At 52.3% G+C, this 17126-nt stretch overlaps 2 long non-coding RNA genes across 4 annotated transcripts in view; one reads left to right on the top strand and one right to left on the bottom strand.

The window, feature by feature from the left end:
• LOC138998443 (uncharacterized) overlaps positions 1-8929 on the bottom strand; it is a 315813-nt gene extending 306884 nt beyond the window's left edge. For all 3 annotated transcript variants that reach the window (XR_011469162.1, XR_011469161.1, XR_011469163.1), the window contains exon 1: positions 8855-8929. This is a non-coding gene — a long non-coding RNA (uncharacterized lncRNA). The remainder of the gene's footprint in view (positions 1-8854) is intronic.
• On the top strand, positions 1392-5353 carry LOC138998479 (uncharacterized). Its single transcript, XR_011469175.1, has 4 exons — positions 1392-1452; positions 2099-2161; positions 4114-4187; positions 4829-5353. It is a non-coding gene; the product is annotated as an uncharacterized lncRNA (long non-coding RNA).
• Positions 8930-17126: the final 8197 nt, after the last annotated feature.

The following is a 17126-nucleotide window of genomic DNA, read 5'->3' as shown; positions in this document are numbered from 1 at the left end:
GGCTCTCCTGGGGGTAGGTGCCTGGGGAGTGGCCCGGAAGGCAGACAGGGCCACGTGGGGGCTGGCCTCCGGGGCACGCACCGCAACTATTTGTTCCATGTAGTTGCTGGGCACGACCAAGTAATGCCCCCCCCCCCTGCCCCCCGGCAAAGAAGGACCGCCTCCCTCCTGAACTGCTCATCCCAGGCCGAGTCCCCGCCCCCTGCCTGAGCCTCCTCGGGTCTCAGACTCCCGTGGGTGCGCCTATAGGTAAGGGCAGGAAACTTCTGGGCCTCGGGGTGGGGTCGGGTAGGGGGACCCAGGGCCCTGCTTCTGTGGAAATCATCCATCTCCATTAGGGCACCTGGGCTGGGCTGGGGGCTCTGGAAGACACCCCCCGATTTCCCACGAGGGCCTGGGGTTCCAGGCGCCACGCAGACGGCAGCTGAGCTCTCCCCCGAGGGAGGGCCACCCGGCCCCGCTCCTCGCCTTGACTCCTTTCCCTCCAGATTCCACACGGGCCAGTTGAGTGAGGGGCAGAGGGGACGACAAGGATTGACCACATGTCTGCACACCCAGCGGGGGACCCCCTAGGTCCCCGTCCCCAGTGGGGAAGCTCCTCCTGCCCATCTCAGCATCCCATAGGCTCGCTCGGCCCACCCCGCCCCCTCCATGCTCTGCTGGACAGCTCCACCCTCTAGGCAAGGTCGACCAGCTGGCTCTTTTGCTGCTTCTCCTAACTTGATTCTGGTGCCCTGTGCCCCCCACGCTGCCTCTACCCCCCGCCTGGGGGGAGGGGGGCGCCCTCCCTGCTCCCTCTCCTCTTCTGTCTCCTCTTTCACAGGCTGATATTTGTCATCCTGACTCCTTTCTGCCTCTTGCGCCCTCTCTCATCGTTTCTATCTGCAGGTGAGACCTCAGTATCTCTTGCTTCATGCCCTGCCCTCTGGGGCTCTTCAGGAGCCCGAGTGCAATGGGCTTTGGTTCCGGCAAAGAATCAGAGCCCGGGCCCCAGAAATGATGAACCGAGTCCCGAACAGCAAGGAGAGAGCGCACGCCCCGGCCGGGGGAGGGACAGGCCCCTTCCTTTGAAAGGCGCTTTCCTGTCTTCTAGAAAGCACCATCTTGGTGATACCCCCAAGGTCACCCGCCTCGCCCGGGTCCCCTCTGTCAGTGACCAAGACTCCTCGCTGGCCATCTGACCCTGTTCCCTGGGGAGCCTCCATGGGAAACTCAAAACCCCTCTAAGAGTTGGGTCTCCAGCATTTGGGGCCGCATTCAATGGCTTTCTTCCGGGCCACACCCCCTGGACTCTAAACATGTAAGAGGCCCCAAGTGGCTTCCTTTCCCCCAGGCCCCCGAGATGCTCAAGATCGGGACCCTGATAATAGGGCAGAGTGTGTCTTTCTCTTAGACTCCACTCCGGAGCGGACAGAGAACACTCCAGTAACCTACTTGATGCAGGACCAAAGGGTAATTATACTATTTCCTGGTTGGTCCCGGTCCCCTCCGCCCCATCAATTTCCAAATGTTTGCTTTTCTCTGAGTGGACGTACGGACCAGGGCCACGGGGGCAGATAGCCCCGGGCCGTCCGCCCTGGATATGTCTCCCATTGCCGTTCTCAGGGTATCATCCTGCCCTTTCGGCTATGGGTGAGGGGGGTGGGGAGGTGGGGGGGTCTTCCTCTTTGTATCCCCACTGCCCAGCCAAGCTCACAACATATTTCCTAAAGCAGTGAGCTCATGACCAGCTAACGAGGGATGTAAGGGACGGCCCAGTCAGGAGGCCACGGTGGGGGATGGGGGGTGGGGGATGGGGGGTGGGGGGGAGAGGCCGCGACCCCTGGCAGTTGGGCTGTTGTGCGGTTGGGAGTGGGTTCACTGGGCTCATCTTCTGACTTTCCCACAAAATCCTTTTCTCCCATGGGGTTTGGGGCCTTCCCCGAGTGAGCATGCTCCAACGGTAGCACAGTTAGACGACCCCAACCCTCTGTTGCAAGAGTGCACCCCTGCCTGGCCGGCCATCGCTGGGCAAGGGGAGGACGATGCCCTGTCTCTCTTCATCTGCCTGCAGTCCCCCCTCCTCATGACCTGTCTTCACTCCGGTTCCTGTCTGCAGGACCATCTCGGCCCCTGAGCTGGCAGAGCTGATGGCCAAGGAGACGGATCCAGAGCCTTGGAGGTAGTCCCCCACCCCCCTGCCCACGTACCCTGCTTCCCTCGGCTGCTGGCAGAAGGAAAGGAGAGGAAAAGTGGCTATTGCTCCTGCTGGGGTTTTCTGAGCTGCCAGCCAGGGGCTCTCTTGCCCATCCCCTGGCAGGTCTGCACCCCCAGTTTTCAACAAGGAAACCATTTCTGCTCACCTCACAGACGCGCTTTCCCCTGGGGCCCCCGAGGGAGGGAGCCACGCTGGGGTTTGAGGGGTTCAGGAGGACCCCCAAGACCGTCCCCCGCCCCCGCCCACTGGATGCTTAACTCTCCACCATTAGATGTAGTTGTCACTGCCTTTGAACCATTTGGGGGGCTAAAACTTCTCTCTGGAAAGGACCCCCAGCTCCCAGCCTTCCATCCCCCCTGACCCGGGACCCTCCCCTCGTTTCGGGCTGGGCTTCGGGAGTGGCTGGGACCAGGGGACCAAGCAGAGACAGGGGCACTTTGGGGTTTTCTGTCATCCTCTGCCACACCCCTCGGGCCCCCTCAGCTCCCTGCCTCCCAGGCCAGTCACTGCTTCCCTGCTTTAGTCCTCACTGCCACCCCCTCTGACTCGAACCCCCACCTTCCCCTCCCCACCCCTTCCTCTCCCTCAGCATCGCTGCCCCACTCAGCTCTGTCCCCTTTCCACCCTGGACGCTTGGCCCGTGGGGTGACCCTCCCCTCCTGCTGGCCCTCTTTGCTTTATAAGAGTTGGGGCTCCGATGGCCGTGGGGTGGTGGGCTCAGTGGGAGAGCACGAGCGGGCAGCCCAGCCCGTCTCCTCTGACTCCAGGGCCAGTGCACAGAGACCCGTGTCGGGCTGCGGGTGCGCTCGGGGGCCGGGGGCCACCTCCTTGCTGGCAAACCTGCTTCTGGTAGCCGCGGCCGCCCTGCACGGTCACATATATCTTTGTATATATACACAGATATACATGATTTTAAGCGCCTTGGCTGCCTGGGCTGAGATTTGGGGGGGCTGAGATTTTGGGGGCCTACGGGGGGGGGGGGGAGGCGTGTCTGGGCAGCCCTCAAGCGACCCTGGGCTCTCTCTAGGCCCCTGCTCCCCTCCATGAGGGGCAGAGACGCTGAGACCACTGCCTCCCCGGGGAGTGCAGCACAGCGAGTGGCCTGGTGGAGGGACCAGTTGGTTATCAGCGGCAGTTGCTTCCGTTGGCTTCCGGGGGGTGGGGGGCACCCGGCAGGGTTCTGGAGCAGTGGTGGCAGTTGGCCCATAGAATGCTTGCCCCCACCCGCCTGCAGTCCAGGCACAGAGGCCTCTGCAAACGGGGATCCCAGTGGCTCAGGCAGGGCCTCCTGCGGGGGACAGGCCGCTCTGGCCTAAGGAGCCGGGGCCACCTCTGTGCCTTCCCGCAGCAGCCGGGCATCCGGAGGGACGGCATGAGCAGCTGCCGTAGCTGAGAGTTTGGTGGGGGGGGGGAAGGGGGGGGTCGGACAGCCCTGCCCTTGCGCAGATAATGCCCGCACCCGGATACTGCCCTGGCCCGTTAGTCTCAGAGCCCACAGTCTGGGCTCCTTCCCCGATGAGGGCTGGCTGGCTCCTAGGAAAAGGCAGTGACCTCCTCAGGCCTCTGGCGCCCTTTTGTTCACTAATGTGAGTGATCGGGACCCCTCCCGACCTAGCGCGGTGCAGAGGGGGTGGTCAGGGCGTAGGAGCACGCCAGTGCGCCTGTGCCGGCGGGAAGGGATGGGAAAGCCCCCGAAAACAGTCGCAGATGCCCCAGGAGGCCTTTGGGGGGATGGAGGGAGTCCCAGCCCCAAGGGGTTGCCTGTCCAGGCCACCGTAAGGCCGTGCCCAGCAGGCGGAGTCCCAGTGCTTGAGGCTGGGCCTCAGGGTGCCGGCTCCAGGCCGGTTCCTGATGCTGAGCGGCCATCCTGACGATAACCAACCCCCCCCCCCCCCCCCCGCCCCTTTTCCTCGTAGACCAGCCCAGCGCCAGTTACCAGAAGCCATGACATGTCCCTGCCTGGGCCCAGCATGGCTGAAGACAGAGGAAGGTAGGTGGCCCGGCTGCCAGCTCTGGGGGTGCCCCCCCCTCTCTGTTTCCTGAATCTGGATGGCGAGGGATGGGAGGGACTCTCTGGACGCGTGTCCCCAGTGGGGCCTGTCCCCAGCCTTGGGTGTCTGTCCCCTCTCTCACTGTCAAATGCTGCTCCTGCCTCCGTGTCCCTCCCTTTTCTCCTAAGATGCCGTGTGGACGCAGAGCCGACTTCTGGGGCGGCCCATTGTGTAACCTGTCCCTCTCTCCCGCCTCCGCACTCAGAAGCTGGCTTTGGGCCTCCTCTCTGCTTGAGGTGGCCTCCTGGCTTCTGTGTCTGTTTCTGCCTCTGAACTCGGCTCCCCCACCTCCCATTCTCTTGTGTCTCTTGGTGGAGACCATCTCTCCACAGCTCCCCATCGCTGAGGGTCACAGGTGGGCAGAGATCACGGTGCACGCCGTCCTCACGGCGGCCGGTGGCCTTGGCCAGACCTCCCAGCACCCAGCTGGGCTCTGCACCCGCCCTCGCCCGCGTGTGCGCCGTGAAGTGAGAGGGTTCAGGGGGCGCTGCTCTCCTACTCACGCTTTCCCTCCCGCATCGGAGGGTCTGCTTTGTGTGCCTGTCTGCCCCTTAGCATCCCCTTTCTGTTTTGTTCACAGAGCAAATTGGACCCCGCGTCGAGGGAGGAGCCAGGAGACTCAAAGGAAGGACTGCGTCTGACTCCCCATAGGTTCATGACTCACCCGCTCAGGTGGGGGGTGAGGGAAGCACTTTGCTTCTTTCACCTGTATCACCATCCCCGAGGGCCCAGAATCTCGGTGTTTGGACACCCCCCACCCAAAAGCTCTTCCATTGGCCATCAGGAACGCTAGAAGGGCGCTGGTCTCTCGTCTCTCCCCCCCATCACCTGGCCCTCAACTGGAAATGGCAAGAAGGCCCCATGTGGGGCACCACCTCCTGGTCCCCGGGGGGAGGTTTCGGTCCTGTCAATGCCACAGCCTCCTAATCCCAAGAAAGACCTGTCCTCACCACCCTCGGTGTATAATTCTAGGTCTGGAATATTCTACCCATGATGAGTGCTCAGGGCCAACCCCACCCCAAATTCATGTCTTTCTAAGCCCGGCTCAGCCCAGCCCCACTTCCTTGTCACCCTATCTCGTCCACCTGCGCTCCTGGAGGACAAGACGCTGTTTCTCATGCATTTCTGGATCCCGGGTGCCTAGCTCAGCGCTGGGCATGTATGCTTAGCTCATGCTTTGTTGAATAAAATGATCTCAACATGGCATATGCAGATGTTGAATTATTCCCCCCCCCCCCCCCCCCCAGAGATAAGGACGGCGGAAGAAAGCGTGAGGCAATCCTCACACGCTCAGGAGAAAAAGACAGACAGGACCAAAGAGACTGGGACGGGCAGGGGCGTGCCACAGTGGGGTTTGGGAACCAAGTCAGCCGGCTGGGGCCGAGGTGTTGAGACGCAGTGCCCCCAAGGCTGAGCTTGAGGGCAGACACTTCACGAGTTGCAGTTTCAGGGTCTGTTCTAGAACCGGAAGCAACCTACTGTGCGTAGGAGTCGTTGCTCAAGGCACCAGAAGAAGGTAAATCCCACCGGACTCTGATCAAAGAGGGCTTTCTCTGCCTAAGGGAGGCTCAGGAATTGCTGTAAAACAGGACTGGATTTCCAGTGTTATGGGTGCACTTTCTCTGTGCACCCCCCCCTGCTGCCCTGTTTGATGAAGAGATAACGTTCAGGTTAGGTTTCTGGCTTTGGCACCAAAAAACTGGAATCTTGTCCAGCTGGCGTGTTTTGGTGGTTGAGGGTCAACCTATGAACCAGGTCATAGTTTGATTCCTGATCAGGGCACATGCCCGGGTTGCAGGCTCGATCCCCAGTAGGGGGCGTGCAGGAGGCAGTCGGCCAATGATTCTCATCACTGATGTTTCTCTCTCTCCCTCTTCCTTCTTCTCTGAAATCAATTATATATATACTAGAGGCCTGTTGCATGAAGAGATTCGTGCAATAGGTCTTCCCTTCCCTTGGCTACTGGCACCAGTTTTCCTCTGGCACCTGGGACCCAGGCCTTTGCTCTGGCTGGATTCCGGCCAGAGCCCCCCGCCCCTCCCCCCCGCCCCTCAGCCATCAGGCCTCGCGGCTCTGCTGATCCCAGGGCCCTGAGGCCTCTAGGCTCCGCTGATCCCGGGGCCATGAGGCCTCGCTACTGGGCCGGCTTCCGGTACCTTTGGCTTCGCTCTACCGCTTGGAGCCTACATATGCAAATTAACCGCCATCTTTGTTGGCAGTTAATTTGCATACTGCCCTAATTAGCCAATGGGAAGCGTAGCAAAGGTACGGTCAATTACCCTTTTTGTCTCTTATTTTATATATATATATTATACACACACACACACACACACACACACACACACATACACGCACATTAAAAGATTTTTAAAAACCCACTGGAATCTTAAACTGTTCCTGGACCCCCAAGGGCACAAATATCTGGATGACATTAAAATGTGAGGAAAATAGCTTTGCGATGAAAAGTCATGCCTGTGTGTGTGTGTGTGTGTGTGTGTATGGTTTCTGCTGGCATGTGTCTGTGTGTTGGGTACAATGCTCTCCGCACAACAGTAGCCACAATGCTGCTACTTGCATTGTCTCCACGACCAGACCTTGCCGGGAGTTTCCTGGCTTGGTAGTGGCTACACAGCATGCGGTGCTGACACAGATGTTGTCGGCAAGTCTGAGCGAAGAGGGAACGGACACAATGATGGGTAAGTGGTGACCCACACCAATGGTCACAAGGCCCGTGACAACCAGCCTCATCCACGTCTTCCCAGCCTCATCCCTCCCCTCCTCACCGCCGGGGCCTGGCATTCGGACCATCAGCTCTTCCCTCAACCTCCTAAACCAGTGATGGCGAACCTTTTGAGCTCGGCGTGTCAGCATTTGGAAAAACCCTAACTGAACTCTGGTGCCGTGTCACACATAAAAATTTTTTGATCTTTGCAACCACAGTAAAACAAAGACTTATATTTTTGATATGTATTTTATCTATTTAAATGCCATTTAACAAAGAAAAATCAACCAGAAAAATGAGTTCGCGTGTCACCTCTGGCACGCGTGTCATAGGTTTGCCATCGCTGTCCTAAACCCACTCCCCCGTCCTCCTCCGCTGGCCCCAGCCTGGTCTTTCCAGAACTTGAATATGAGGCAGTTACTCACAAACTCATGGGACTTTCTGTTGCCCCAGCTCGTTGGCCTGCCAGCTCCACTTTGCCCTAAGTCCATCTCTCTGTCCCTCCGCCTCCGTTCCAGCCACACAGGACCTCTCAGCGTTCCCCAAAGCTTGCCTGTGGGCGCCCGCCTCTGTGTGCACCATGCCTTCCCGCCCCTTCCATCTGGTGAGCTCCCCCTCACCTTCCACATCTCCTTCACGTCTCCCACTTCCTGTGCGCAATGGTTGGTTTTATGCGTCAACTTGGCTGAAGGACAGCACCCAGTTATTCAATCAAACATGAACATAGGGGTATCTGAGAGGGGTGACTTTCTATAGAGATGAGCTTCGGTAATCTGGGTGGGCCTCACACGGTCAGCTGAACGGCCTTAGAGCAGTGGCTCTCAACCTTCCCAATGCCACGACCCTTTAATTTTAATACAGTTCCTCATGGTGTGGTGACCCCCAACCATAAAATTATTTTCGTTGCTACTTCATCACTGTCATGTTGCTACTGTTATGAATCGTAGTGTAAATATCTGATATGCAGGATGTATTTTCATTGTTACAAATGGAACATCATGAAAGCATAGTGATTCATCACAAAAACAACATGTAATGATCTATGTGTTTTCCGCTGGTCTTAGGCGACCCCTGTGAAAGGGTCGTTTGACCCCCAAAGGGGTCGCGACCCACAGGTTGAGAACCGCTGCCTTAGAGCAAAATTGAGTCTTTTGGAGGAAAACGATTCTGCCTCAAGACTATAGCATCAGCCCCTGCCCCCGACTTTCCAGCTTGCTGGTCTACCCTACAGCGTCTAAGTTCTTCCCTCCCCCGACTCCCATTCTGCTCTGTAAAAACTCCATCCCATATACCAGCAAAATGTCTAGATATTTGATAACCTTTGCCCTATTCATGGATCATCATCCATTCAGACCAACTTTTCATTCCAGTTTATGAGCCACCTTTACAGAGAATTCTCCTCTATGGGCGGGTATATCCGCTATGTCCGGTATCAGAATCCTGCTCGTCTAAGGATTGGGCAAGGGGGCGCGGCGGGGGGCGGGGGGGAGACTAACATTTATAAACACGCCACCTCCTTTACATACGTTATACCCTTTCCTCATTGCGAAGACCCTGGCGTAGCCCGAGTGGCTGCCTGTTTTACAGATGAAGAAAGCGAGGCTGGGGGACAGATGCTGGCGGAAGGTCAGAGCAGCTAAGAGAGCCACACTGGTCTGCACGGGCCCACACTTTTTCCTCTGCCGCGGTGCCTTCCAGAAAGTGGCCAGAGGCACAGTTACCCGCGTCGCCGTAAAGCAAACGTGAGCAAATAGTGTTTCATGCACTTCCCCGCCAGGCCACTCCCGTTAATTACATTTCCACATACAGGGGGAAGCTTTGGCTCAGGTAACACCTTCACCGTCATCGGATAAGGCCCAGCACGTACACGGGTTCTTGACTCACTTTTGTCTCAGTTCATTTCCTTGTCCGGAATGATGAGCTCGACAACACGCGGGGGTCTCCAGGGAGATGATAAAGCTAAAATGAAAAGACACGAGAAACCTCTTAAATACTCTCAACATCGACCACTTAAAACTGCCAAGTCTAGTCAATATTGAAAACGTGCACAAGGTGATCTCAGCTAGATATTGGAACTTGGGGCCCCATTTCCACCCAGTGAACTATGTGGTATGGTATCGTTTTAATCTCATATAATTCAACAGGATTAACTTTGCAAGACCATGGGGCAGTGGTTCTCAACCTTCCTCATGCCGCGACCCTTTCATACAGTTCCTCATGTCGTGGTGACCCCCAACCATAAAATTATTTTCGTGGCTACTTCATCACTGTCATGTTGCTACTGTTATGAGTCGTCAGGTAAATATCCGATATGCAGGATGTATTTTCATTGTTACAAAGTGGACATAATTGAAGCATAGTGATTCATCACAAAAACAATATGTAATTATGTATGTGTTTTCCGATGGTCTTAGGCGACCCCTGTGAAAGGGTCGTTCGACCCCCAAAGGGGTCGCGACCCACAGGTTGAGAAACGCTGCCATGGAGGCTTTTTACAGCTGCATTATTCAACCTTTCAGAAGAAAAGGAGCAATGTTTGTTTCTCCTTATTAATGGGATGCATCAAATTTCCCTGTTTCTTTAAATTTGCATGAGCTTGACATACCCTTGTAGTTAGCTACCTGAGGTAGAATGTCAAAACTAGCTTTGGGATTATTATAAAGCTTGGTACGACCACAGGCCTTCCTGAAAATATATCCTATCTCGACAATGCACGAAGCCTTAAAAGTTTAATGAACACATGTCAGAATGCGTTTCTTCTAAAAAGTGGATACAGGAACAATCAGTTCGTATGTCCTGTGCCTAACATCTTAACCCTTAAAAGAAAGAGGGGCATACCTTACATCTTCCCATGACTTACGCTAACTGAAATTAGATGTTTTAAAACTGAAGCACATATAACCTAATACAAAAAAAAAAAAAATTGAAGCATCTTACTGTTTTAGTTCACTTATTAATTTATAGACTATCGGTTTACCTAGTTCATATCATTAGATCAGTGGTTCTCAACCTTGGCTCCGAGATGAGGCCCAGAAGTCAGGATTTTAAAAAGATTCCCAGGTGATTCTAATGTGCAGCCAAGGTTGAGAACCACTGGTTTAAAGTATCTAGATCGCTCCTTTATCTTCTGGGAAATACGATTAACTGTATCTTTATCCGCTGCATGTGTTTTTGCACATAACAGGTGAGAAAACACATGTACAGACACGCTGGTAACTAAGGGGTCATGCTAAGGACTTGTATGCATGCATATAAGCATAACTAATGGACATAAGACACTGGGGGGTAAGGGAGGGCAGGGGATTGTCAAGGGCGGGGGGGGGGGGGAAGGACACATATGTAATACCCTTTGTAATACTTTTAGCAAAAAAAAAAATTAAAAAAAAATGAAGGTTTATTTTTAATTCGTTCACACCTTATTTTTCAAAGAATATACATGTACAAAAAACAAGAACCCTCACCGGTTTGGCTCAATAGATAGAGCGTCGGCCTGCGGACCGAAGGGTCCTGGGTTCGATTCTGGTCAAGGGCATGTACCTCCGTTGCAGGCTCCTCCCTGGCCCGGGCGCATGCAGGAGGCAACCAATCCATGTGTTTCTCTCACATCGATGTTTCTCTCTGTCTTTCCCTCTCTCTTCCACTTTCAACAAAAGATCAATGGGAAAATGTCCTTGGGTGAGGATTAACAACAACAACAAAACCAAAAATGTAGCCAAAACCGGTTTGGCTCAGTGGATAGAGCGTCGGCCTGCGGACTGAAAGGGTTCGATTCCGGTCAAGGGCATGTACCTGGGTCGCGGGCACATCCCCAGTGGGAGATGTGCGGGAGGCAGCTGATCGATGTTTCTCTCTCATCGATGTTTCTAACTCTCTATCCCTCTCCCTTTCTCTCTGTAAAAAATCAATAAAATATATTTTTAAAAAAACCACAAACAAACAAAAAAAACCAAAAATGTAAAAAACAAGAAAAAAATAAGAAAAAGGGCAATTTAGTCTTATCTTAACCTTCTATCTTATTCCAGGTTCTCTTTCCCTTGAGTCTGTTTTCTCTGCTCGTGTAGAAACACACCCACGTGCGTGATTCCAATGGCTTACCAGCATGCCACATATCAATTTTACGTCATGAAATAAGTCCCTATTACATATTCAGCTTCTTTCTATTATCATGTTTTCTCGATTGATAGGATGATAACCTGTGCAAACGGACCTTCAGTCACAGCTCCGACGACTTCCTACAAGTGACATTGCCGCGTGAAAGGGCGCGCATATTTGTGAGGGTTTTGCTACCTGTTTCCAAATTGCCTCCAAGAAACATTTTCTAATTTACGCTCCCCCAGCAACGGATGGGAGGGCCCCTCCCCACGCTCCTGGCAACACCAGGCAGTTGCATGATTTTCAATCTTAATAAGATGTTATTGCCATTATTATGTACACCTCAATCGTCCTGGTAGCCTTCTTTCTCTGTGTTTTTTTGTTTTTTTTCCTTTTCCTTTTTTTTTTTTTTTTTTTTGTCCTTTCTCACCTACTTGGGGAGAAAATGCCAGATGTGAAGCTGTCACTCTTTGAACCAGAATTCCTTTCTCCAGGGGCTCAGAGAGCTAATTCATAAGGAAACGTGGTCTGAGCTCCATAATTTTAAATATCCCAATTACTTCCGGCCTCTTGTAGGCCCCGGGCTGACAAGGTTGCCCAGCAGCCGGGGGAGGACGTGAATTGTGCGGTCTTTGCTTTTTATTCCCTCTGGTGGCCTGCGCCTCTGGGATGTCTTTGAGACGGTGGTTCATGCTTCTTGCAGCTCTAGCTACTTACTGATCAGGGGAGCAAAAGGGAGCGCTCGCCACGGCCGAGAGAGGTGCTCTTACCTGAGCCTGCAGCCGGCGTCCGAGGGGCCTCTCACACTTCAGAGGGTCTCGAGTCCTGTTGTGCGTGACATACCTAATCCTGAAAGGGGGGGAAAAGTCTTGATGTCAGTTGGGAAACCAGGACAAGCTGGGACTTCATGAACTGAAGGGAAGTATTATAAGACACGTTGATGGTCATCAAAAATGGTTTTGCTTTGGGAGTCATAGGCTGCTCCTCTGTTAAATTTTCAGTTCAACCAATTCCTTCTATAAGAATGTATTACAGCCCGGCTGGTGTGGCTCAGTGGTTGAGCATGGACCATGAACCAAGAGGTCACGGGTTCAATTCTCCGTCAGGGCACATGCCCGGATTGCAGGCTCCATTCCCAGTAGGAGGCGTGTAGGAGGCAACCAGGAAATAGTTCTCTCTCATCACTGATGTTTCCATCTCACTATCCCTCTCCCTCCTTCTCTCTCTAAAATAAAAAAAATAAAAAAAGAATGTATTATAAACGTGTGTCCGCTAAGACCACTGTGTTAAGCAATAGTACGGTTCACCCAACTCCCCAACTCTTCTGGGAGAATGGACAGATGGACGGGTTGAACTTGGCATCTTGGAGTTGGGTGGGGCCGTGTGATTGCCTCTGTGGGACACCCCCCCCTCTGCCTCGGGGACAAGAAGCATTCCAGGGCAGAGCCTGCAGACAGCCACAGCAGCAAAGGAAGCAGATATGAGGAAACCGACATTGCTTTGCAACCCTGAGATTTTTCAGGAACCATTTCCCTAATAATTTGTTACTGCAGCTTCCCCTAGCCCATCCTGACTGATACAGATATTTTGGAGGGCTTTACTTCCCTAGTGAATATTTAATGACACCTATGAACCTTATAAAAAAATAAAAATCGTCATTAATTATAGGGAGAATTAAATCTCTGATTAAGAAGACATCCTATATAATAAAAGCCTAATATGCAAATAGACTGAATGACAGAATGACCGGTCTCTACGATGCACACTGACCACCAGGGGGCAGACGCTCAACACAGGAGCTGCCCCCAGCCCGCAGGCCCCAGGCCAACCAAGGCGGGTGCCAGTGGGGGCCTCCCAATCGCCCCACCGGTCACCCTGCAGATTAGCCCTGATCGCCGGCCAGGCCTAGGGATCCTACCCGTGCACAGATCTTGTGCACCGGGCCTCTAGTTCACTTATAATTAAGAAGCAAAACCTGTTTTCTGCTGTTGCCCTGAATTTTTTTTTTCTTTTTCCTTTTGTTTTCATGTTTTCCTTTTCCCTACTGGTTTTAATTAATTTTGCCCTAGATTCGTGGGCCTGGTGAACCCGACAATTTTTAAATTTAAATGAATAAGAAGAGCCTCCAGGTTTTGCCCAGCCTCCCAGGCTTTAATATTAAATGACTGCTTTCTGGCAGGATCAGCTGCAAAAACTCCCGATTTTGTTTCTCCCTCTGTCCCCATCCCCATCATTGCGGCTGAACTCCCTTTTCTCTGTATATTTCCCACCTGGCAAAGGACTCGGAACAGATACAGATCATAAATACCCCGTAGACACAGAGAAACCGCTGTAATTGCTTTCGTAATGACTCCGGGACATCAAAGGCAGGCAAATAATGGTATTTAACACCGGTTCCATTCTTCAGCTGCAATGTAATTTTATAGAGTCATTGTCAGGCGCCACGGCGCACGGTACAAGAACGACTGTCATATTCCGCTCATGTTAATGAGCTGCCCAGGAGAGGGCCAGGCGCAGGGGTGGCCAAGTTCTCGTTTCCGATGGCCTGATGCTCAGACAGAAGCAGGAGTGCCCTGGCTTGATTAACATAGTTGCTTAGATCAGGTTTTCCCCGGGAGGATGTCAATTGGCATTTTGAAGAATCAATTAATTAGCACTCCACATAATCTATTCCTGGGTGAAGGGAAGTGTTTTGTGCTGTTGCAAATAAAAAAAAAAATTACACGAAGGAAAACGAAAGCTTTCCAAAGTGGCAATGAAGCACATTTATCTCGGAAGAAATGCACTGTCCGTTTCAAAACGCCCCCCAAATACACGCATTCTTGGAAAGCCAGGAAACTGACATGTGCAGTTTTGAACCACAGTGGGGGGGCCATCTCGGCTTAGGACAGTGATGGCGAACCTATGACACGTGTGTCAGAGGTGACACGCGAACTCATTTTTTGGGTTGATTTTTCTTTGTTAAATGGCATTTAAATATATAAAAGAAATATCAAAAACATAAACCTTTTACTATGGTTGCAAATATCAAAAAATTTCTATATGTGACACGGCACCAGAGTTAAGTTAGGGCTTTTCAAAATGCTGGCACGCCGAGCTCAAAAGGTTCGCCATCACTGGCTTAGAATAAGGCAAGTGGTGGGTGTGCTATGGAGGCGCCGAGATTACAACTTTTATGTCCACTGTTGTGTCCCTTGATGGTGTCACCCTAATTAGGCTAAGTCACGGGCAGCGTTTCGCATGCCATCAGCCGCTATTTCCAGCAATTGCTCTTTGCCAGCAGTACGCTCATCAACACTCCAGAAATGCCAGTATCACTCAGAGAGATACCTCTGCTTTTCAAAGCAGGAGATAGATGAGAATTACAAACGGAAGAAGCCAATTTATTTGGTATTTATTCTTTCCATTGAATGCACTGGGGTGACATCGTATATAATAAAAGACTAATATGTAAATCGACCAAAGGGCAGAATAACTGGTTTGTATGATGTGCACTGACCGCCAGGGGGCAGACGCTCAACGCAGGGGGTGGGGGGGACCACTCAGCCAGAAGGCGGGCTCACGGCTGGTGAGTGCAGTGGTGGTGACAGGAGCCTCCCCACCTCTGTAGCAGTGCTAAGGACCCCTCGGGGGATGTCCTAAGCCGGCAGTCAGACATCCCCCGAGGGGTCCCGGACTGCGAGAGGGCGCAGGCTGGGCTGAGGAACCTCCCCTCCCCCAAGTCCACGAATGTCGGGCACCGGGCCTCTAGTTTCTTAATAAAATCACTTAGGTTTCAGGTGTACAAATCTGAAATACATCATCTGAATATTGTATAGTGTGTTCACCTGTTCACCATCCCAAGTCTAGTTCCCTCCCATCACCATTCATCCCCCCTTTCCCCTCTCCTACCTCCCCCCGCCCCCTTCCCCTCTGGTAATGACCATACAGTTGTCTGTGTCTACGAGGTGTTCTTTTTTAGTGAGTATGTTTTTCTTAATCCCTTTGATCTTTATTTTTTTAAAAATACACTTTTATTGATTTCAGAGAGGAAGAGAGAGGAAAAGAGAGAAATAGAAACATCAATGATGAGAATCATTGACCGGCTGCCTCCTGCACACCCGCCCCACACTGGGGACTGAACCCTCAAACCGCGCATGGGACCTTGACCGGAATCGAACTGGGGACCCTTCCGCCTGCAGACAAGCGCTCTACCCACTGAGCCACACCGGCCAGGGCCATCTCTTTTATTTTGAACCAAAGCTGTTTAACTTTGAGATATAACACATGTCTTACAATATAGCTGAAATGATCAGAAAACCAAACTCTGAAAATCTGACCCCTGGGCCATCACTGAAATCGGCAGCCCCCCCCCCCCACCCCCACCTTTCTCTCTCTCTCTCTCTCTCTCTCTCTCTCTCTCTCTGAGATTATCTTAATCAAGCCTAGAAGTACACAAAACAGTTTATCTGGTGTTCAGCTCTCTCCAGTCTCCACAGGCTGGTGTAGCCAACATGTGGTCTTTAGATAACAATTCCTTCTTCAGGAAATTCCACCTTTTATCAGCATCCCCGATGGAAATTGCCTTTAAATCATGTTCAAGGCCCTTGAAAGGAAAAGTGTCAAATAAATATTTGCCAAATAAAAAGTGAGTTATAATATCAACTAGAAATTATTTGGAGGGAAGCTATGAATTGAATCATCTGCATGAGTATTGTTTTGGGTAGTGTGTGAGAAAATGCGATTTCTCATTACTATGTAATTAGTAACTTTCCAATTTCATTCATGAGACATTGCTATAGATTTAGATTAAAAAAAAAACACCCATATTTAAAACAGACACAGTCAAATGTTCTGCTAATATCAGGCATGGCTTGCTTCCATTCCCTTATATTGTTTTAGTTAACACTCAATACAGTGTTGGGACTTAGGGGATGTTGAAGTACATTTTTCTTTTTTATATTTTTTTTATTGATTCCAGAGAGGAAGGGAGAGGGAGAGAGTGATAGAAGCATCAACGATGAGCGAGAATCATCGATAGCTGCCTCCTGCACGCCCCACACTGGGGATGGAGCCCACAACCCGGGCATGTGCCCTGACCAGGAATCGAACCCTGACCTCCTGGTTCCTAGGTCAAGGCTCAGCTACGGAGCCACGCCGGCCGGGTGATTTTTCTGCTTATTATTTGGATGAGAGGTAAGAGGTAGTTATACGGTAACAGTAGGCTGAGATCGCTAGCACACTTCAAATTCAAGAATACACAGGGGAAAAAATACAAGCGTGCACCCCACCCCACACACACACACAGACAGACAGACAGACAGACAGAATTCAGTAGAAATGAACCGCCCATGGTTTCCTATTAGGATGAATGAATCCCCAAACGTAACTGTTTGCTTTCAAGGTTTAACGAGGCCAGTGATGTCAGTGATGGGGAAAAGGCATCTTTTCGGAGCTGCTGGGGGGCCGTGGCCACGCCTTGTCCTTCAAGGCCTCGGGAAGATGGGCCAGGGACCGGTTTCCAAGCCCTCTGAGTGGATGCGGTGCGATCCGGCATCGCCTGCTTAAGGCCGTGCGTTGCCTGTTCCTTTATTTTCCAGCCGCGCTCGGCGACACGAAATAGACAAGGTTCCCCGGTCCCTGCCCGCCGTGGATGGCAGCCGGCACGGCGATCTATCGCTTCTTTTGTTTGCCGGCTCCTTCCATATCTGCATGCTCATTTTCTGATAGCTGACGGGGGTGTGTGTGTGGGGGGGACAAGGTCATTGGACGTACAAGTACTTATTTAAAAACAGACATGAGAGTGAGATGGAGGTTAGTCGGGTCCATCAGAGCTGTCAATCAATTAATGAAAATTATTGAGCAAGGACACGGCGGGGGGAAGCGAACAGAAGGAGGGAAAATGACCATGGAGACACGGCAGAGGGAAGCCGCCAGGACTGACTGGCCGTGGTCACGTGGGCGCGAAAGAACAGACAAGCCCACGTCCCCTGCGAGGGATGCAGAGACACAGCGCCCGGACGCCGAGTCTCCTCGGCTCAAGGGCTGATGATAGCTCGTTGCTTTTGCCCAAAGGTAATACCCC

Source organism: Myotis yumanensis, unplaced genomic scaffold (genome assembly GCF_028538775.1).
Source record: "Myotis yumanensis isolate MYYU_CA2020_CCGP unplaced genomic scaffold, mMyoYum1.0.hap1 SCAF_20, whole genome shotgun sequence".
Taxonomy (NCBI): domain Eukaryota; kingdom Metazoa; phylum Chordata; class Mammalia; order Chiroptera; family Vespertilionidae; genus Myotis; species Myotis yumanensis.
Note: the sequence above shows the minus strand (reverse complement) of the source record. Positions and strands in the feature narration are given on the sequence as shown.